This window comes from Tursiops truncatus, chromosome 1 (genome assembly GCF_011762595.2).
Source record: "Tursiops truncatus isolate mTurTru1 chromosome 1, mTurTru1.mat.Y, whole genome shotgun sequence".
NCBI classification, from domain to species: domain Eukaryota; kingdom Metazoa; phylum Chordata; class Mammalia; order Artiodactyla; family Delphinidae; genus Tursiops; species Tursiops truncatus.
This window is the reverse complement of record NC_047034.1, coordinates 8,893,462-8,917,035: the sequence shown is the minus strand read 5'-3', so window position 1 is coordinate 8,917,035 and position 23,574 is coordinate 8,893,462. Positions and strand designations below refer to the sequence as shown.

Below are 23,574 nucleotides of genomic sequence, written 5' to 3'. Positions count from 1 at the left end.
ATTCTCAGTATTGAAAACTGTGGCATTGAGAAGATAAACAAAATTGATAAACCATTAGCCAGACTCATCAAGAAAAAATGGGAGAAGACTCAAACCAACAGAATTAGAAATGAAAAAGAAGTAACTACTGACACTGCAGAAATAGAAAGGATCATGAGAGATTACTACAAGCAACTCTATGCCAATAAAATGGACAACCTGGAAGAAATGGACAAATTCTTAGAAAAGCACAACCTTCCAAAACTGAACCAGGAAGAAATAGAAAATATAAGCGGACCAGTAACAAGCATTGAAATTGAAACTGTGATTAAAAATCTTCCAACAAAGAAAAGCCCAGGACCAGATGGCTTCACAGGTGAATTCTATCAAACATTTAGAGAAGAGCTAACACCTATCCTTCTCAAAGTCTTCCAACATATAGCAGAGGGAGGAACACTCCCAAACTTATTCTATGAGGCCACCATCACCTTGATACCAAAACCAGACAAGGATGTCACAAAGAAAGAAAACTACAGGCCAATATCACTGATGAACATAGATGCAAAAATCCTCAACAAAATACTAGCAAACAGAATCCAACAGCACATTAAAAGGATCATACACCAGGATCAAGTGGGGTTTATTCCAGGAATGCAAGGATTCTTCAATATATGCAAATCAATCAATGTGATACACCATATTAACAAATTGAAGGAGAAAAACCATATTATCATCTCAATAGATGCAGAGAAAGCTTTCAACAAAATTCAACACCCATTTATGAATGAAAAACCCTTCATAAAGTAGGCATAGAGGGAACTTTCCTCAACATAATAAAGGACATGTATGACAAACCCACAGCCAACATCGTCCTCAATGGTGAAAAACGGAAAGCATTTCCACTAAGATCAGGAACAAGACAAGGTTGCCTACTCTCACCACTCTTATTCAACATAGTTTTGGAAGTTTTAACCACAGCAATCAGAGAAGAAAAGGAAATAAAAGAAATCCAAATCGGAAAAGAAGAAGTAAAGCTGTCACTGTTTGCAGATGACATGATCCTATACATAGAGAATCCTAAAGATGCTACCAGAAAACTACTAGAGCTAATCAGTGATTCTGGTAAAGTAGAAGGATACAAAATTAATGCACAGAAATCTCTGGTATTCCTATACACTAATGATGAAAAATCTGAAAGTGAAATCAAGAAAACACTCCCATTTACCACTGCAAAAAAAGAATAAAATATCTAGGAATAAACCTACCTAAGGAGACAAAAGACCTGTATGCAGAAAATTATAAGATGCTGATGAAAGAAATTAAAGATGATACAAATAGATGGAGAGATATACCATGTTCTTGGATTGGAAGAATCAACATTGTGAAAATGACTCTACTACCCAAAGCAATCTACAGATTCAATGCAATCCCTATCAAACTACCACTGGTATTTTTCACAGAACTAGAGCAAAAAATTTCACAATTTGTATGGAAACACAAAAGACCCCGAATAGCCAAAGCAATCTTGAGAACGGAAAACAGAGCTGGAGGAATCAGGCTCCCTGACTTCAGACTATACTACAAAGCTACAGTTATCAAGACGGTATGGTACTGGCACAAAAACAGAAAGATAGATCAATGGAACAGGATAGAAAGCCCAGAGATAAACCCACACACATATGGACACCTTATCTTTGATAAAGGTGGCAAGAATATACAGTGGAGAAAGGACAGCCTCTTCAATAAGTGGTGCTGGGAAAACTGGACAGGTACATGTAAAAGTATGAGATTAGATCACTCCCTAACACCATACACAAAAATAAACTCAAAATGGATTAAAGACCTAAATGTAAGGCCAGAAATTATCAAACTCTTAGAGGAAAACATAGGCAGAACACTCTGTGACATAAATCACAGCAAGATCCTTTTTGACCCACCTCCTAGAGAAATGGAAATAAAAACAAAAATAAACAAATGGGACCTAATGAAACTTCAAAGCTTTTGCACAGCAAAGGAAACCATAAACAAGACCAAAAGACAACCCTCAGAATGGGAGAAAATATTTGCAAATGAAGCAACTGACAAAGGATTAATCTCCAAAATTTATAAGCAGCTCATGCAGCTCAATAACAAAAAAACAAACAACCCAATCCAAAAATGGGCAGAGGACCTAAATAGACATTTCTCCAAAGAAGATATACAGACTGCCAACAAAGACATGAAAGAATGCTCAACATCATTAATCATTAGAGAAATACAAATCAAAACTACAATGAGATATCATCTCACACCAGTCAGAATGGCCATCATCAAAAAATCTAGAAACAATAAATGCTGGAGAGGATGTGGAGAAAAGGGAACCCTCTTGCACTGTTGGTGGGAATGTAAATGATACAGCCACTGTGGAGAACAGTATGGAGGTTCCTTAAAAAACTACAAATAGAACTACCATATGACCCAGCAATCCCACTACTGGGCATATATCCTGAGAAAACCATAATTCAAAAAGAGTCATGTACCAAAATGTTCATTGCAGCTCTATTTACAATAGCCCGGAGATGGAAACAACCTAAGTGTCCATCATCGGAAGAATGGATTAAGAAGATGTGGCACATATAGACAATGGAATATTACTCAGCCATAAAAAGAAACGAAATTGAGATATTTGTAATGAGGCGGATAGACCTAGAGTCTGTCATACAGAGTGAAGTAAGTCAGAAAGAGAAAGACAAATACTGTATGCTAACACATATATATGGAATTTAAGGGGAAAAAATGTCATGAAGAACCTAGGGTAAGACAGGAATAAAGACACAGACCTACTAGAGAATGGACTTGAGGATATGGTAAGGGGGAAGGGTAAGCTGTGACAAAGCGAGAGAGCGGCATGGACATATATACACTACCAAACGTAAGGTAGATAGCTAGTGGGAAGCAGCCGCATAGCACAGGGAGATCAGCTCGGTGCTCTGTGACCGCCAGGAGGGGTGGGATAGGGAGGGTGGGAGGGAGGGAGATGCAAGAGGGAAGAGATGTATAACTGATTCACTTTGTTATAAAACAGAGAAAAAAAAAAGACATTAAAAAAAAAAAATCTGTGGCATTGATACCGGTATTTATATACCTAAGAAGAGAATAAGAAGAAAAGGGAGGGTATAGGTCCCGAGACATCCTGCATCCTGTCACGCTGTGACTCCAGAGGTCCATCCAAGGGACCCCAAAAGTGGGTTTTCCAGTAGCAAGCTCTCTGTATAGAGCATTGATTCAAAATGGTGATTGCTTTTAAATTTACATTTTGATATAATTTATGTTAGTATTTCCTCTGTCTCTCTCTGTTTTTTTCCTGCATTATTTGCTTCTAAGTTACAGACGTAATGCCCTATTAAAAACCCCAAAATGGAGTCATTTGCCCCCATGACGGCAAATCAAGACAATTGCAGTTTCAACCTCTTCCAGGAATGTGACCTTTAAACAGACGGTCTGAAATTTCCTAACCAGCACTAGTGAGGTAATCTATATAACAGGATCCCTGCTGTTCCCTGCCCCCCGAAAGAAGATTGCCTGTCCCCAAAAAATTCTTTCTTTCCCCTTGCCAATAACTTCTGGGCTGCATCCTCCTTCTGCCTTCCATCGTGTACCACTCTTTGGAGCCCCCTTCTAGTTGCTAGATGGGATGTTGTCTGATTCATGAATCCCTTAACAAAGCCAAAGAGATCTTCTCAGTTGGATTTTGTTTCTTAACAGCCCTTTATGCCTAAATACTTCAGTGTGTATTTCTTATCTAGCCATGGTATGATGATCAAAACCAGGAAATTAATTTTGGCTCAATACTTTCACCTGTTCTATGGATCCTATTTGGATTTCACCAATTATCCCAGTAATGTCCTTTCTAACAACAACAAAAATCAAGGATCAAGCATTGATTCAGTTGTCATGTTAGCCTCTTACCCGGAACTCTTCCTCAGTCCTTCATGACAGTGACATTTGAAAAGTGTACGTCACTTATCTGATAGAATGGCCCTCAATTTGAGTTTCTCTGATGCTTCCTTAGGATGAGGTTGACTTTACGCGTCTTTGGCAGGTATGTCACAGGGCGGTGTTCTTCTCTTCTTGGTGCTTAGTGATTTGTATCAGGAGGCACTGATGTCAGCTTGCCCTATTACAGTGATGTTAACTTTAATCATTGGGTTAAGGTGTTTTCTGCCAGGTTTCTCAACTGTAAACTGATTCTTTTTCCCTTTAGAGCTAATGAGTACTTGGTGGGGAGCTATTATGTAAATATCCTGTCACTACTCAAACTTTCACGCATGAGCATTAGAATTTAATGGTGACATCTACCTCAGTTCATTATTATTATCATGGTTGCCAAATGGTCACTTCCAAATTCCATCACTCTTGCATCATTTATTAGTTAGCTTTGACTATCAGGAAGACCTTTCCCTCCATCCCTGTGATTTCCTTTATTGACATCTCAATATAAGCTCACATGGTAGATCATAACACACACATAAGGTAACGGATTATATTTTTTGCTATCATTTATTTTGTCTTTTGGATTTTTTTAATATTTTAATTTTATTGGAGTATAGTTGATTTACAATGTTGTGTTAGTTTCAGGTGTACAGCAATGTGATTCAGTCATACATATACATATATTCATTCTTTTTCAGATTCTTTTCTCATATAGGTTATCACAGAATATTAGGTAGAGTTCCCTGTGCTATCTAGTAGGTCCTTGTTGGTTATCTTTCTTATATATAGTAGTGTGCATGGCTATCATTTATTTTGATTCTCCAATTGATGCTCAGATTTAGCCACAAACTGATTTTTTAAAAAAATTCAGATTTCTGGCTTTTATTGAAAAATCAGTGTTCTGGAGAAAATGGGGCAATAATTCCATGGATCAGAGTAGCTGAGAAAAATGTAAGCAGCCTTGCCTTCTCCAATTTCCGGATTTTACCTCCCTCCCCCCACCAGCAGTTGACCTGACTCATACCTAACTTACCACGTATGCATCTGACTCTATTATAGAAGGACTTCTCAGGCACAGGTGATACCACCTAACCCCCCAAAGCTAGGCCAGTTCAAAGACTTCTAATTTCGATCCATCCCCACTCAAATAAGGAGGGGCTATGTCTGTTTTCCCTCCTGTCTCCCAGCACAAGGCAAGCATATAACTATTGAATCTGTTAATTTGAAAACCATTGCTCTAATGAAAAAGTCTAAGGCCCCAGTCATAGGTCTGACTCTGATATTTGAGTAAGTCATTTAATTCCTGCTTGTCCTAGTTTACCTGCTAGTTGGAAGGACTAATGCTTGCCTCTGCTTAGCCAAGAGTCATGAGAAAAATGAGAAATGGGCAGACCTGCCATAGGACAAATGGAAACTAAGACATTCAAAAGATAATGTTTTATTTTCTTTCTGTAAGGATATTATTAAGCAAAATAGGTATAATAATACCCACTTTTCAAATGTCAATAAGTTGGTACAGCCACTATGGAAAACAGTACGGAGGTTCCTCAGAAAACTAAAAATAGAATTACCATATGATCCAGCAATCCCACTCCTGGGAATATACCCAGACAAAACTATAATTCAAAAAGATATATGCGGGAAGAGATACGGGAACATATGTATATGTATAACTGATTCACTTTGTTATAAAGAAGAAACTAACACACCATTGTAAAGCAATTATACCCCAATAAAGATGTTAAAAAAAAAAAAAGATATATGCATGCCTATGTTCATAGCAGCACTGTTCACAATAGCCAAGATATGGAATCAACCTACATGTCCATCGACAGATAAATGGATAAAAAAGATGTGGTACATATATACAATGGAATATTACTCAGCCATAAAAAAGAACGAAATAATGCCATTTGCAGCAACATAGATGCAACTAGAGATTATCATACTAAGTGAAGTTAAGTCAGAAAGAGAAAGACAAATACCATATGATACCACTTATATGTAGAATCTAAAATATGGCACAAATGAGTCTATCTACAAAACAGAAACAGACTCATAAACAAAGAGAACAGACTTGTAGTTTAGTTACCAAGGGGGAGAGGAGGAGGGAGAGGGATGGATTGGAAGTTTGGGGTTGGTAGATGCCAACTATTACATTTAGAATAGATAAACAACAAGGTCCTAATATATAGCACAGGGAACATACTCAGTATCCTGTGATAAACCATAATGGAAAAGAATATAAAAAGTGAATGCATATATGTGTATAACTTTGCTGCACAGCAGAGACGGCCACAACATTGTAAATCAACTATACGTCAATAAAAAAAAATTTTAAATAATAATAATACCCACCTTTCACAGGGTTACTTTGAGAATTGGAAATACTGCATGTAAAACCCTTGCAGTGATTGATGTAAAATAGGAGACCAATAAATTATAGCCATGATTTTTATCACTATTATTGCTGAGGGACTTTAAAGTCATTTCTGCCTCCTGTAAAAGGAAGAGCACAGAACAGCTGTGCAAACAATATACAAGTTCCTTGGAATTAATAGAATATGTGCACATCTCAACTTTCAGGAGTCCACTGTGTTCTTGTTTACTAAATGAGGACACCATGATCAATGAACATGAGTCAGTTCTGCCCAGCCTTCCTTAGATGTTACAAAAATCAGCAGAATGGTAACTAGCAGGAGTCAGGGCTCTTTAAGACTCACACTGGTGTGTCTCATCAGAATTGCATTACAACAGAAATAGGATGTTTATTTTTATCACCACACCTTGAAAGTCGCCAAGGGTTTAGAAGTCAGTCTGTCACTGAGAAACTCCCAAAGCAAATAATATGAATAACTCTTTACAGGCTTATCATTCAGTCAGGTTGAACATGGGACCACAAGCTTGGATGATCTTTTTGAAAGTTCCCTAGCTGTGTGATCTATATGAAGTATATTACACTCACCTAACATGTTTTCATTATTCTTAGCTTAGTCAATTCTCATACTGCCCCCATATGAGAGGTTTCAGTAGGTGCTATGATATCCACGTTACTGATTGAAAAACTGAGATGCCATGACTTCCTCAGGGTCGGTGATTAAAGCAGAACTAGAGTCCAGATTTCTGGGTCTACCTTCCTTCCACTGCATTTTGCTATTTCCACATACCTCCAGTGCTCCAGGAAAATAAAATGCTTCTAAGCAATTCACCCGTTTTTTTTTTTAATGACCGTAAACAATACAACCAGACAGGTATAATACTAATTATTTTAGGGAGTTAATCTGATCTTGCTATTAGTAACATATAAGAGGAAAATAACTTGGTATCTCAGAAGAGAAACTTCCATAATCACTGAAGATAAGGACTAATCTGGGACTTCCCTGGTGGCTCAGTGGTTAAGAATCCGCCTGCCAATGCAGGGGACACGGGTTTGAGCCCTGGTCCGGGAAGATCCCACATGCCGCGGAGCAACTAAGCCCGTGCGCCACAGCTACTGAGCCTGCGCTCTAGAGCCTGAAAGCCACAACTACTGAGCCCATGTGCCACAACTCCTAAGACTGCACTCCAGAGCTCGCACACCACACCTACTGAAGCCCGTGTGCCTAGAGCCCATGCTCTGCAACAACAGAAGCCACCGCAATGAGAAGCCCGCGCACCGCAACAAAGAGTAGCCCCCGCTTGTCACAACTAGAGAAAAGCCCACGTGCAGCAATGAAGACCCAATGCAGCCAAAAATAAATAAATTAAATAAATTTAAAAAAAAAAAAAAAAGAACTAATCTGTCAGAAAACTGACCCCAGCTAAGTGTGCAGGCAACGGGAGGAGCTTCAGGTAGAAGTCTGTGTTCCAGGCTAATTCTGGCTCTAATTAGCTGTGTGACTTTAGATAAATTCCTTCTCCCTCTAGGGTTGCAGTGTTATCAACTATATAACAAGGGAGTTGGAATGAATGTAGCTGCAGGACGTTGAAATGATCATATTTACAAATCAGCACCAACTCCATGGAGGCGCTCAGCACTTTAGCATGAACACTGATAAGATGAAGATTAGAGACTAATAAAGTTTACAGTAGTGTTCTGTACAATAAAAGACGTGAATTATTCTCATGGATAAGCTGTAATAAAATATATGGTTGCACCAACAAGTGCCTCAGAGCCTTATCAGTGTCAGAATGAACGATTATGGCCTCCGTTCACGGGGCTTACTGAAATGTCCCTGTCACTGCAATTTTCTAATTTTAAGAATATCAGGTTTTCTTTTTTGTGCCCAGTTCACCCTTGGGTGCTGGGCAGCGAGGAAAAGCAGCCTCCCTAAGGTCACCCCAGGCCTTGAAGAGAGCTTGTTTGTCCAGGAAAAGCCAGCCAACCTGACCACCCACTTCAGAAGGTGCTTCTCTAGGAGACAGGGGACTGCCTTGCCTCACTTTCCACGCACACAGTCCGCAAAATGTATTTTTTATGATTTTCTTCCCTCCTAAAGACTTCCCTGAAATTTATTCAAACCTGGTTTTACCTGAGCCCTGTCCCAGAAATTTGTTTTTTCTTAGCATAATTGCCATTTAAAGTAATCAAAAATTCCTTAGGAAAAAAATGTCAACTTTCTCTAGCTTTATAAATATGAAGCAAATATATCTGTTTATCTTGAATTTTGATGAATGTCCGTTGTAACACTTTACTCATCTTGAGAAAAATGAATTCTCATATTCCTCAGAAGTTCCTTGAGAGACCATCAATGAATAATACATCCTTAATGCTGCCCTAGAGAAAGAGAGATGATTTCAGATGTCTGAAAAATAACCTTTTATCTTTCCTTAAAAATTTGAAAAAAATTCATTATTGTACCACAGTATACCATTTTGTATATAACCTCAAAATAGCAGAACAAATTTTCAGAATTCTAAGAAGGGTTCTAGACACAACTCTGGTGTCTTTCCTTCAAAATTGTTTAAAATATGGGTTATTCCAGACTTCCCTGGTGGCACAGTGGTTAAGAATCCGCCTGCCAACGCAGGGGACATGGGTCCGAATCCTGGTCCGGGAAGAACCCACATACCGCAGAGCAACTAAGCCCATGCGTCACTACTGAGCCTGCGTTCTAGGGCCCGTGAGCCACAATTACTGAGCCCACATGCCACAGCTACTGAAGCCCACATGCCTAGACCCCGTGCTCTGCAACAAGAGAAGCCACTGCAATGAGAAGCCCGTGCACCGCAACAAAGTATCCCACGCTCAACACAACTAGAGAAAGCCTGTGCGCAGCAACGAAGACCCAACACAGCCAACAATAAATAAATAAATTTATTTAAAAATTATGAGTTATTCCATAATATAGCAAGTATATGATCTAGGTTTTCTGTGACCATCCTAATTTGAAAGACTCCATCCCACCCTATAAATAAGTAAACTTCTGCCCGTCAGACTATGAATTGGATATAATATCATGATATGCACTGACCACAGGGAAAATGTCTTCCCTTAGAAATACTCTAACCTCTTTGCACAGTAACACAAAGAATTTATACAGAAATAATTTATGAATATTATTAATTTGTACATAATTAGTATATAATACTAATGTTATATAAATTAGTATACTATATTATATATAATAATTTAACATTAATTAATTAAATTAATGATACCTTCAACTCTCTTAGGAATATGAAAATGAGAAATGGTATTTTTAATTCACGCAGTTGTCTCTTTTTTGATGTTGGCTTGCTAGCCTCAAACAGCTTACAAATGTGAAGTGGAGGTAGGTATCTTTCTACTGTATACATATACTAGGGCTTTATACACTCCCTGGGTCTAAGCTACCATCTCTATAAAGATGACTTGAATCGATAATTCTAGTAGTCTGTCCTTTTTCTTTGACCTGTCTTTTGAACCTCAGACCTATACATGTTCAGTTGACATATCCAACTCACATTTCAAATTCAACAAAATCATACCACCCTCCCCTAATCAACTGAGGGAGATACATTAGAGTTAATTCCTTTCCTTGGTCATCAAATTAAAAAGAACATTCATAATTTTCAAACCAAAAGCCTCTCAAACTAAAAGTGTTATTGCAGTCAGCATAGGACAGTGGTCCAGTATGTGAATTTTGACATAAGACAGAGCTGAGTTTTAATCACCACTCTGCCACTGCTGGTATGACAGTAGGCAAATTATTCAGTCTCTCTGAATAGTTTTAACCAGACAATGGGCATAAGCAAACCAATCCTATAGGGCTGTGTGAGGATTTACAAAGGTAACACATGCTCAGGAATTAGCGTAGTCCCCAGCTCAGAGTAAGATCATCATCTTCTCTGTGTTTCCTAGGCTATGATGCTAGACTACTTGGCCGTCTCTCTGCTTTCTGTCTTCTTCTTAGTCCTTCCTCCACAATCTTTGCTTTTCCACAATGAAGACCTAATTACAGCTTCCTGTTTTGCCAAGGAAAACCAAACTTTGTATTGAAGGAATGAAGCTGCCATCACTGCAATCCAATGGTCAACCTTGGCACCACAAACAGCGATGGAATCTCACAAGTAGTATCTCTTGATGAGATAAAATATGAAGTACCCAACATTACATGTGTTGTATCAGAGCAAAAAAATGTTTCACCGGAATCCACTCAAGCCTGTAGGTGTGATTTGTACTTGATAAGAAATACAGAGAATAGAAGCTAAACAGCACCAACAAATCAGACAAACCCAGAAGATGGAACACAGGTAACTGGAGTGGCGAGAGAAGGGACTACTCTACATTAAAAGATGTCAAGGACCTACCGATATAATGGTGGTCCTGGGTTGGATCCTCGTGTTGACAAACCAGCTATAAAGACATGTGGGGACTATTGGAAATGTTTACTACAGACTGAATAATAGATAATGTTAAGAAATTATTATTAATTTTAAAGGTTTCTATAGTGTTATTTTTATATAGGAAAATGTTATTTTTTAGAGATGCGACTAAATCATTTGGGGTTGAATCATGATGTTGGCAGTTTACAGTGCTTCGGTATTAAAACCAATAAATTTTTTAAAAATCCATAATCTTGAGTACATTACCGTTGTCTATAAAACAGTGCTACTAAAATAGAAATGTAATGCAAGCCACATACATACCTTAAAATTTTCTAATAGCTACATTAAAAAGGTAAAAATAAACAGGTGACAAATTTTAATAACATATTTAATTTAATATATCTGAAATATTATCATTTTAACATATAAGCAGTATAATATGTTATTAGTGAGATTGGGTAACATTCTTTTTTTTTTATGCTAATCTTCAAAATCCAATGTGTGTTTCACACATACAAGCACATCTCACCTTGGAGTAGCCACATTTCAAGTGGTTCATAGCCACATGCAGTTAGTGGCTCCGGTATTGGACTGTGCAGGATTATATAAGGTAAAGTTCAAATTCCTCTAGAATGGCATAACAGGCTATTTTTAATCTGCCTTTAGCCTGTGCTTTCAACCCCATCTCCTCCGTACGCCCTCTGCTTCAGCCATTCTGTAATACGCCCAACTCATACGTACCACGTGCTTTTACACAGACCACATCCCTCCAACAGACTGAGCCCTCGGCTGTTCACAGTCTGAAGAACTTCAACTCTCCTGGCGACAAAGACACTCCTTTAATTACATCTCATTGTGCACCTGCGATTCTTACCAGTGCTTGTTCTTTCCAACCCTGGTTAAATGGTAAGCTTTTTAACAGGAGGACTGCCACACTCGTTTTTGTACTCCCAGCATGTCTGATGGAGGAAGGAACAGAGGGAGGGAGAGAGGGAGGCAGGAAAGGAGGTTTTTTGTTGCTTCCAGCTCTTCATACTTTTATCCCTATCTTACAAAACCACAAATATAGAACACAAATACTTTTTTAAATTGGAAATACCAAAATTATGACATCAAATTAAAAGCATGGGCTGCAATAATGCTGACCCTTCACTGATACTGAGATGGGGATCAGAGGAGCCATGAAGTGGAAATAATCTTTTGGAGAAAAAATAATCTTTTCTTTTCTCCTTTAATTTATTTATTTAGATTAAAAGAATGACTAGCTGTGTGAGGTTTATGAACTTGGGCAATTCAATTAATTTAGGCCTCAGATTCTTATTCTGTAAAACAAGGAGATTGAATTAAGTGATCACTAAAATTTATTTCAGCTTTAAAATTTTATGGTTTTAGGGTTTATCTATGCATATATGAGAAACATTCATGACTGCACTAAAAACTTCATGATAATAGTTTAGGATTGCGAGAGGAGGGGTTGAGTAAAAGCAGTGCTGTGATCAGGGCCAAAAGGAAGAAAGCAGGCTTGCACGTAGCTGCAGAATCTTTTCACACCAGAGGCCCTTGCAACATGCTGGGTTATTATCATCCCCTCTTCTCTCTAGGCCCCTCCCATTTTGGGGCTAAGATTTACCACCCACTCTATCATAAAACACTTCCAAGGAGCAAGTGTGGCACCATTAATCTCTACGACACACAGTTAAAGTCAGACATTAGGTTTCCAAGACAGGACAGTGAAGACTCCCCACTTTCTTCTTTCAGGCCTTTAAGAAACCAGATATCCAGAGAGTAATGAATTAAAATATTTATTTTGAGAGGCAATTAAAGTCACTGCAAAATAAGCGTGATCACTGAGTTTTTGTTTGCTTGTTTTTTTAGGGTTTTTTTGTTATACCTTCTCTGTTTGGATCATGCTTCTCAAAAATCTTATTAGCACTGGTGTGACTGGTCTGCAGCACAATACAGTCTGCTCGGACAGCATATGATATCTGTAATCGTAAACAAGTGTTTAAAAAAGCCACTTTTTTTTTTTTTTAATGGGGAAAGGGTGATCAGAGCAGTGTTTTTCAATGTGTGGCTTGAGGTCCACCTGCATAAGAATTATTTGAGGAACTCAGTAAACAGGCAGATTCCTGAACCCTATTCCATACCTGCAGAATCACAAACCCTATGTGGAACCTGGGAATTCTGGTTTTTATCAACTGCCCCAGATGATTCTAATGCACTGATCTAAAGATCTTCCAAACTCAAGCAAAGATTCCTATAGGAATTTCTGTAACAGGGGGTGGGAAATAAATCTACGTTGTGTGTGTATGTGTATTTAACAAATTATATGCTCAATGCTGACAAAAACAAATATGATTGGTCATTTGTCCTTTGAGTCAAATAGTTATGGTGAGTCTTTGGCCACGCTGTTGTAGCAGTTTACAACTATCAGCAAACAGAAAATTAATAAACTAACAAGGCACCAGTTACTAGATAAAATGGATCTAGTTCTCATGGTTTACGTACCTTAGCCTTCTTTTTCATCCTTGGGAACTCTTATTCCTAATACTCTTATGACAACCAGTCATGATCAACATAACGAAACCATACTGCAAATTATTTCATTATGTTGAGTCCAAAATTCTTGGGATGAACAAGGAAAGAGAAATGCCTGTATTTTATCCAATTTCTATCAAAAGACCACCAAATATCTGCATGTAACAATACAAATGTATTTATATATTTCTAGATATCTGGATATGTTTGATATTACACAAATAGTCAAAATGCCTGGATTTTTGCTTTAAAATATCCACTTTTCTTTATCATGTTTTTAAGCCCTCTTACTATCAAAAATTATTTCTAGAAGAATCTTCTACCTTGTGAACACTATATCTGAGCTGAGCTGTGCAGATAATAATACAATTAAATAGCTTTTCTCTAAGTCTGCTATTATAAGTAAAACTAATCCATTATTAAACAATTTGAGAAAGTACTACCTAAAAGGGAATTGAATTGTATTGATGCTGATTTTCTCCCCAGAAAAATTCTGTCTTGAAACCGATCTAGAGAAAGAATCTTTTTGAACGTAACATATCCTAATGATTCTTCAGATAACACTTTGCAATAGCAAAATTTTCTTCTCATTTAACAATGTTAAACCTAAAGTGATCCACAATATGCTTTGAAAATAAAATAAAACAATCACACATTTAAGAGTTTGCAAAAAAATGAGAAACAGGATAGCATTCTTTCCCTTTATTGAATTATGCAATCATTTTTTCATAAACAGCTGGTGAGCACTTTCTCAATGATATATATGACATAAGAGAGAGGAAGAGATAGATACAATTCCTGTTTTGTTTTGTTTTACAATTCCTGTTTTTAAGTGGTTTGCATTCTCAGTAGAGCTCAAAGACAGTACAGATATAGGTAGCTACCATAAACTAAGAAAACATACAAGGAGAATGTCATTTCTTCCAAATGACTCATGGAAAAACATAGACAGACGGGGGAGAGGAGAGTAGAATTCAATGACTAATGTACAATCTCAATGATCGTCAAGGCTATACCAGTACACTAGGAGCTACCTTTGCCACTCTGGGTCCCTGTGACAGCACCCCGTTTTGGCAGTTCACCAACTTCAGAACTTCCTTTACACTCATACACTATCACAACAATTACTCGCTTTGTGTTCCAGTCCTTGGGGAACTAGCATTTTTAATCATTAATTTTAATTAATATGATCATACTTTTAGTAAATTAAGGTGTTATACCTTCTCGATAATATTTATATTTTAGTAGCACTTTTCTACCTCATTAAGTTATGTTATTAGAGAGTGTCTTAATTTGGGTTCTCTCAGAAACTGATCCTGAATCAGGATTCAAGTAGTGCAAATAGTTATTTTGGAAGATTTTCCAGGAAATGGTGGAGGAATGAAGAAGTGCAGGGGGGGGGGGGGTTGGGCGGTGAGTGGAAAGTTGGAGCAAATAAAGGGTGAACTATCAGGCAATTTACCATGGTGGGTAAATAGAACGTAATCTCTCTGGGGAACCCTGGGCCCCGACGGACACACCTCCAAGTAGAGTAGGAGCTGGGGTATTTATATTCCAACTACCACCTCAGGGCTGCTCCAAAGGGGCCTTAATTCTTTGGCACTTTCAGCCGCTTCACAAAGTTGACTAAGGCGGCCAGAGAAAACCCTCAGACAAGAAATGCAGGGGGTGACAGTTGGAGGTTGGGCCTCCCTAAAGGAGATTCACAGGGAGACAGATGGCAGCCTTAGCAGTACTTGCTCCAGAGAAGAATCATTTGAAAACATTTTGTTTTTGTTTTTTTTTGCGGTACGCGGGCCTCTCACTGTTGTGGCCTCTCCCGTTGCGGAGCACAGGCTCCGGATGCACAGGCTCAGCGGCCATGGCTCACGGGCCCAGCCGCTCCGTGGCATGTGGGATCTTCCCGGACCAGGCCACGAACCCGTGTACCCTGCATCAGCAGGCGGACTCTCAACCACTGCGCCACCAGGGAAGCCCGAAAACATTTTGAAAGAAATAATTATTTTTTCTCCTCCTTCTGGCTTCACCTACACAACGCTTTGCATATAAACTTCTCTAGCTCTATTACAGAACTGAAGTCAAAACGTGTATATTAGATTACATTCTACTGGTTGTCACATAATTTATCATCTATTTTCATATGTCTACATGTTAATAAATTTCCCTTGAAAGATTACATAATATTCTTTCCTACAGATGTATTTACTATTCATCTCTTCTTATACTCACTGAGCACCCGCTGGGAGCCAGGCACTGTGCCCAGGGGCTGAGGATTGAGATGCAAATGAACGTGAAGGTTTTGAAGAATGAGCTCGATGTGTACTAAGTTCAATGCTAGAAATATGTTCAACTGAAAGAGATAACTGGGAAGAGGGTGATTAGCTGAGGGCCCTCAAAGGAGGTTCCAAACTGGGGGATGTTGTATTTAGATTTTGAAGCACAAACAGTGAGGGTGTGTAAAGGACTGAGGTGTGAGTGTTGACTATTGTCAGAGTGTGCGCAAATAAAGAGCATAAAGAATCCATTTCACAATTCTCCTCTTGTTGGATATTTTCATTGTTTTCCTCTCTTTGTTGTTACAGATCATATTGCAATTGACACCGCTATGCTTCCAACTTTTTATCTCCCTTAGATTATTTTTTAAATGTGAACTTCTGAAACTGGAAATACCTGGCCAAAGGAAAGTCTTTTTTAAATCGGGAGCTATGTCTTAACTCTGCAGTGTGGATAATGGCATTTCCAGCGAAACTCTCCAGTGACCTAAAGTGACTAGACAGAGCCTGCATTTTTCTTCCTTTCTGTCTCTTCTGTTCAGCTTTGGGCGTTTTCCTTGCAAGTTTCTACAGGGTGGCTCAGCTTTGGGGCCACGTGCTTGGAGACTCTACTCAGGCTAAACATGGTAAACAGAGTGGAACTCTAGAGTTCAGACTATAAATCATCTTGTATTATAATAGAACTGTTTTTTTTTGTTTTGGGGTTTCTTTTTCTTTTAACATATATCTACTCTTTTTTGCATTTCCTTCCCATTTAGGTCACCACAGAGCATTGAGTAGAGTTCCCTGTGCTATATAGTAGGTTCTTAATAGTTATCTATTTTATACATACTATCAATAGTGTATATATGTCAATCCCAATCTCCCAATTCATCCAACCACCTCCCCTTCCCCCTTGGTATCCATAGGTTTGTTCTCTACATCTGTTTAAAAATTGTTCCTCGAGGAGCTTCAAGATGTCGGAACAGTAAGACGCGGAGATCACCTTACTCCCCACAGATACACCAGAAATGCATCTACACGTGGAACAACTCCTACAGAACACCTACTGAACGCTGGCAGAAGACCTCAGACCTCCCAAAAGGCAAGAAACTCCCCACGTACCTGGGTAGGGCAAAAGAAACAAGAATAAACAGAGACAAAAGGATAGGGATGGGACCTGCACCAGTGGGAGGCAGCTGTGAAGGAGGAAATGTTTCCACACACCAGAAGCCCCTTCGCAGGCGGAGACTGCGGCTGGAGGAGGGGGGAAGCTTCGGGGCCGTGGAGGAGAGCACAGCAATAGGGGTGCGGAGGGCAAAGCGGAGAGATTCCCGCACAGAGGATCGGTGCCGACCAGCACTCACCAGCCTGAGAGGCTTGTCTGCTCACCCGCCGGGGCGGGCGGGGCTGCGAGCTGAGGCTCGGGCTTCGGTCGGATCGCAGGGAGAGGACTGGAGTTGGCAGCGTGAACACAGCCTGCAGGGGGTTAGTGCGCCACGGCTAGCCGGCAGGGAGTCCGGGAAAAGTCTGGACCTGCCAAAGAGGCAGGAGACTTTTTCTTGCCTCTTTGTTTCCTGCTGCGCGAGGAGAGAGGATTCAGAGCGCTGCTTAAAGGAGCTCCAGAGACGGGCGCGAGCTGCGGCTAAAAGCGCGGACCCCAGCGACGGGCATGAGATGCTAAGGCTGCTGCTGCCGCCACCAAGAAGCCTGTGTGCGAGCACAGGGCACTATCCACACCCCCCTTCCGGGGGGCCTGTGCAGCCCGCCACTGCCAGGGTCCTGGGATCCAGGGACAACTCCCCCGGGAGAACGCACAGCGCGCCTCAGGCTGGTGCAACTTCACGCTGGCCTCCCGCAGGCTCGTCCCCACTCCGTTCCCCTCCCTCCCCCCGGCCTGAGTGAGCCAGAGTTCCCGAAGCAGCTGATCCTTTAACCCCGTGCTGTCTGAGCGAAGAACAGACGCCCTCTGGCGACCTACACGCAGAGGCGGGGCCAAATCCAAAGCTCAGCCCTGGGAGCTGTGAGAACAAAGAGAAAGGGAAATCTCTCCCAGCAGCCTCAGGAGCAGCGGATTAAATCTCCAAAATCAACTTGATGATGTACCTGCATCTGCGGAATACCTGAATAGACAATGAATCATCCCAAATTGAGGAGGTGGACTTTGGGAGAAAAAATATGTATATTTTTTCCCCTTTTTCTCTTTTTGTGAGTGTGTATGTGTATGCTTCTGTTTGTGATTTTGTCTGTATACATTTGCTTTTACCATTTGTCTTAGGCTTCTGTCTATCCTTTGGTTTATTTTCTTCTTTTTTAGTATAGTTTTTAGCACTTGGTTTTTGCTTTGGTTGCTCTTTCTTTCTTTTTTTATTACTTTTTAAATTTTTTTTAATATTTATTTTTTATTTTAATTATTTTATTTTATTTTATTTTTTTCATTCTTTCCTTCTTTTTTTCTCCCTTTTCTTCTGAGCCGTGTGGATGACAGGCTCTTGGTGCTCCATCCAGGGGTCGGGGCTGTGCCCCTGATGTGAGAGAGCCAAGTTCAGGTCATTGGTTCACCAGATACCTCCCAGCTCCACGTAATATCAAATGGCAAAAATCTCCCAGAGATCTCCATCTCAATGCCAAAACCCAGCTACACTCAACGACCAGCAAACTACAGTGCTGGACACCCTATGCCAAACAACTAGCAAGACAGGAACACAACCCCACCCATTAGCAGAGAGGCTGCCTAAAATCATAATAAGTCCACAGACACCCCAAAACACACCACAAGACGTGGACCTGCCCACCAGAAAGACAAGATCCAGCCTCATTCACTAGAACACAGGCACTACTACCCTCCAGCAGGAAGCCTACACACCCCACTGAATCAACCTTAGCCACGTGGGGACAGACACCAAAAACAACGGGAACTACGAACCTGCAGGCTGCTAAAAGGAGACCCCAAACACAGTAAGTTAAGAAAAATGAGAAGACAAACACACAGCAGATGAAGGAGCAAGATAAAAACCCACCAGACCTAACAAATGAAGAGGAAATAGGCAGTCTACCTGAAAAAGAATTCAGAATAATGATAGTAAAGATGATCCAAAATCTTGGATATAGAATGGGGAAAATACAAGAAACGTTTAAAAAGGACCTAGAAGAACTAAAGAGCAAACAAACAACAATGAACAACACAATAAATGAAATTTAAAATTCTCTAAAAGGGATCAGTAGCAGAATAACTGAGACAGAAGAATGGATAAGTGACGTGGAAGATAAAATAGTAGAAATTACTGCAGAGCAGAAGAAAAAAAAATGAAAATAATTGAGGACAGTCTCAGAGACCTCTGGGACAACACTAAACGCACCAACATTCGAATTATAGGGGTTCCAGAAGAAGAAGAGAAAAAGAAAGGGACTGAGAAAATATTTGAAGAGATAATAGTTGAAAACTTCCCTAATATGGGAAAGGAAATAGTTAAGCAAGTCCAGGAAGCACAGAGAGTCCCATACAGGATAAATCCAAGGAGAAACACGCCAAGACACATATCAATCAAACTATCAAAAATTAAATACAAGGAAAAAATATTACAGGCAGCAAGAGAAAGACAAAAAATAATATAAAAGGGAATCCCCATAAGGATAACAGCTGATCTTTCAGCACAAACTCTGCAAGCCAGAAGGGAGTGGCAGGACATATTTAAAGTGAAAAACGGGAAAAACCTACAACCAAGAGTACTCTACCCAGCAAGGATCTCATTCAGATTTGATGGAGAAATTAAAACCTTTACAGACAAGAAAAAACTAAGAGAATTCAGCACCATCAAACCAGCTTTAAAACAAAGGCTAAAGGAACGTCTCTAGGCAGGAAACACAAGAGAAAGAAAGGACCTACAAAAACGAACCCAAAACAATTAAGAAAATGGTCATAGGAACATACATATCGATAATTACCTTAAATGTAAATGGATTAAACTCTCCAACTAAAAGACACAGACTAGCTGAATGGACACAAAAACAAGACACATATATATGCTGTCTACAAGAGACCCACTTCAGACCTAGGGACACATACAGACTGAAAGTGAGGGGATGGAAAAAGATATTCCATGCAAATGGAAATCAAAAGAAAGCTGGAGTAGCAATTCTCGTATCAGACAAAATAGACTTTAAAATAAAGACTATTACAAAAGACAAAGAAGGACACTACATAATGATCAAGGGATCGATCCAAGAAGAAGATATAACAATTGTAAATATTTATGCACCCAACATAGGAGCACCTCAATACATAAGGCAAATACTAACAGCCATAAAAGGGGAAATCGACAGCAACACACTCATAGTATGGGACTTTAACACCCCACTTTCACCAATGAACAGATCATCCAAAATGAAAATAAATAAGGAAACACAAGCTTTAAATGATACATTAAACAGATGGACTTAATTGATATTTATAGGACACTCCATCCAAAAACAACAGAATACACTTTCTTGTCAAGTGCTCATGGAACATTCTCCAGGATAGATCATATCTTGGGTCACAAATCAAGCCTTGGTAAATTTAAGAAAACTGAAATCGTATCAAGTATCTTTTCTAACCACAATGCTATATGACTAGATATCAATTACAGGAAATGATCTGTAAAAAATACTAACACATGGAGGCTAAACAATACACGACTTAATAACCAAGAGATCACTGAAGAAATCAAAGAGGAAATCAAAAAATACCTGGAGGCAAATGACAATGAAAACTCAACGATCAAAAACCTATGGGATGCAGCAAAAGCAGTTCTAAGAGGGAAGTTTATAGCAATACAATACTACCTCAAGAAAGAGGAAAAATCTCAATTAAACAACCAAAACTTACACCTAAAGCAATTAGAGAAAGAAGAACAAAAAAATCCCCAAGTTACAGAAGGAAAGAAAGCAGAAAGATCAGATCAGAAATAAATGAAAAAGAAATGAAGGAAGTGGTAGTAAAGATCAATAAAACTAAAAGCTGGTTCTTTGAGAAGATAAACAAAATTGATAACCGATTAGCCAGACTCATCAAGGAAAAGAGGGAGAAGACTCAAAACAATAGAATTAGAAATGAAAAAGGAGAAGGAACAAGTGTCACTGCAGAAATACAAAGGATTATGAGAGATTTCTACAAGCAACTATATGCCAATAAAATGGACAACCTGGAAGAAATGGACAAATTCTTAGAAATGCACAACCTGCCAAGACTGAATCAGAAAGAAATAGAAAATATGAACACGCCAATCACAAGCACTGAAATTGAAACTGTGATTAAAAATCTTCCAACTAACAAAAGCCCAGGACCAGATGGCTTCTCAGGCAAATTCTATCAAACATTTAGAGAAGAGCTAACACCTATCCTTCTCAAACTCTTCCAAAATATAGCAGAGGGAGGAACACTTCCAAACATTCTACAAGGCCACCATCACCCTGATACCAATACCAGACAAAGATGTCACAAAGAAAGAAAACTACAAGCCAATATCACTGATGAACATAGATGTGAAAATCCTCAACAAAATACTAGAATCCAACAGCACATTAAAAGGATCATACACCATGATCAAGTGGGGTTTATCCCAGGAATGCAAGGATTCTTCAATATATGCAAATCAATCAATGTGATATACCATATTAACAAATTGGAGGACAAAAACCATATGATCATCTCAATAGATGCAGAGAAAGCTTTTGACAGAATTCAGCACCCATTTATGATAAAAACCCTGCAGAAAGTAGGCATAGAGGGAACTTTCCTAAACATAATAAAGGCCATATATGACAAGCCCACAGCCAACATCATCCTCAATGGTGAAAAACGGAAACCATTTCCACTAAGATCAGGAACAAGACAAGGTTGCCCACTCTCACCACGGTTACTGAACATAGTTTTCGAAGTTTTAGCCACAGCAATCAGAGAAGAAAAGAAATAAAAGGAATCCAAATCAGAAAAGAAGTAAAGCTGTCACTGTTTGCAGATGACATGATACTCTACATAGAGAATCCTAAAGATGCTACCAGAAAACTACTAGAGCTAATCAATGAATTTGGTAAAGTAGCAGGATACAAAATTAATGCACAGAAATCTCTGGCATTCCTATACACTAATGATGAAAAATCTGAAAGTGAAATGAAGAAAACACTCCCATTTACGATTGCAACAAAAAGAATAAAATACCTAGGAATAAACCTACCTACGGAGACAAAAGACCTGTATGCAGAAAATTATAAGACACTGATTAAAGAAATTAAAGATGATACATATAGATGGAGAGATATACCTTGTTCTTGGACTGGCACATCAACATTGTGAAAAGGACTCTACTACCCAAAGCAATCTACAGACTCAATGCAATCCGTAACAAACTACGACTAACATTTTTCACAGAACTAGAACAAAAAATTTCACCATTTGTATGGAAACACGAAAGACCACGAACAGCCAAAGCAATCTTGAGAAAGAAAAACAGAGCTGGAGGAATCAGGCTCCCAGCCTTCAGACTATACTACAAAGCTACAGTAATCAAGACAGTATGGTACTGGCACAAAAACAGAAATATAGATCAATGGAACAGGATAGAAAGCCCAGAGATAAACCCACGCACATATGGCCACCGTATCTTTGATAAAGGAGGCAAGAATATACAATGGAGAAAAGACAGCCTCTTCAATAAGTGGTGCTGGAAAAACTGAACAGTTACATGTAAAAGAATGAAATTAGAACACTCCCTAACACCATACACAAATATAAACTCAAAATGGATTAAAGACCTAAATGTAAGGCCAGACACTATAAAACTCTTAGAGGAAAACATAGAACATTCTATGACATAAATCATAGCAAGATCCTTTTTGACCCACCTCCTAGAGAAATGGAAACAAAAACAAAAATAAACAAATCGGACCTAATGAAACTTAAAAGCTTTTGCACTGCAAAGGAAACAAGACGAAAAGACAACCCTCAGAATGGGAGAAAATATTTGCAAATGAAGCAACCGAGAAAGGATTAATTTCCAAAATTTATAAGCAGCTCATGCAGCTCAATATCAAAAAGACAAACAACCCAATCCTAAAATGGGCAGAAGACCTAAATAGACATTTCTCCATAGAAGATATACAGACTGCCAACAAAGACATGAAAGAATGCTCAACATCATTAATCATTAGAGAAATGCAAATCAAAACTCCAATGAGATATCATCTCACACCAGTCAGAATGGCCATCATCAAAAAATCTACAAACCATAAATGCTGGAGAGGGTGTGGAGAAAAGGGAACCCTCCTGCACTGTTGGTGGGAACGTAAATTGATACAGTCACTATGGAAAACAGTATGGAGGTTCCTTAAAAAACTAAAAATAGAACTACCATATGACCCAGCAATCCCACTACTGGGCATCTACCCTGAGAAAACCATAATTCAAAAAGAGTCATGTACCACAATGTTCATTGCAGCTCTATTTACAATAGCCAGGACATGGAAGCAACCTAAATGTCCATTGACAGACGAATGGATAAAGAAGATGTGGCACATATATACAATGGAATATTACTCAGCCATAAAAAGAAACGAAGCTGAGTTATTTGTAGTGAGGTGGATGGACCTAGAGTCTGTCATACAGAGTGAAGTAAGTCAGAAAGAGAAAAACATATACCATATGCTAACACATATATATGGGACATTAAAAAAAACATGATCATGAAGAACCTAGGGGCAAGACGGGAATAAAGACGCAGACCTACTAAAGAATGGACTTGAGGACACGGGGAGGGGGAAGGGTAAGCTGGGACAAAGTGAGAGAGTGGCATGGGCATATATACACTACGAAACGTAAAATAGATAGCTAGTGGGAAGCAGCCACATAGCACAGGGAGATCAGCTTGGTGCTTTGTGACCACCTAGAGGGGTGGGATAGGGAGTGTGGGAGGGAGGGAGACGCAAGAGGGAAGAGATATTGGGATATATGTATATGTATAAATGATTCACTTTGTTATAAAGCAGAAACTAACACACCACTGTAAAG

General features: G+C 39.1%; 1 long non-coding RNA gene across 1 annotated transcript in view; it reads right to left on the bottom strand.

Annotated features, from left to right (window-relative positions):
* Window positions 1-23,574, bottom strand: part of LOC141277947 (uncharacterized) — an 88,550-nt gene that overhangs the window by 41,075 nt on the left and 23,901 nt on the right. Inside the window, exon 2 of the long non-coding RNA XR_012329919.1 lies at window positions 11,615-11,699. This is a non-coding gene — a long non-coding RNA (uncharacterized lncRNA). The remainder of the gene's footprint in view (window positions 1-11,614; window positions 11,700-23,574) is intronic.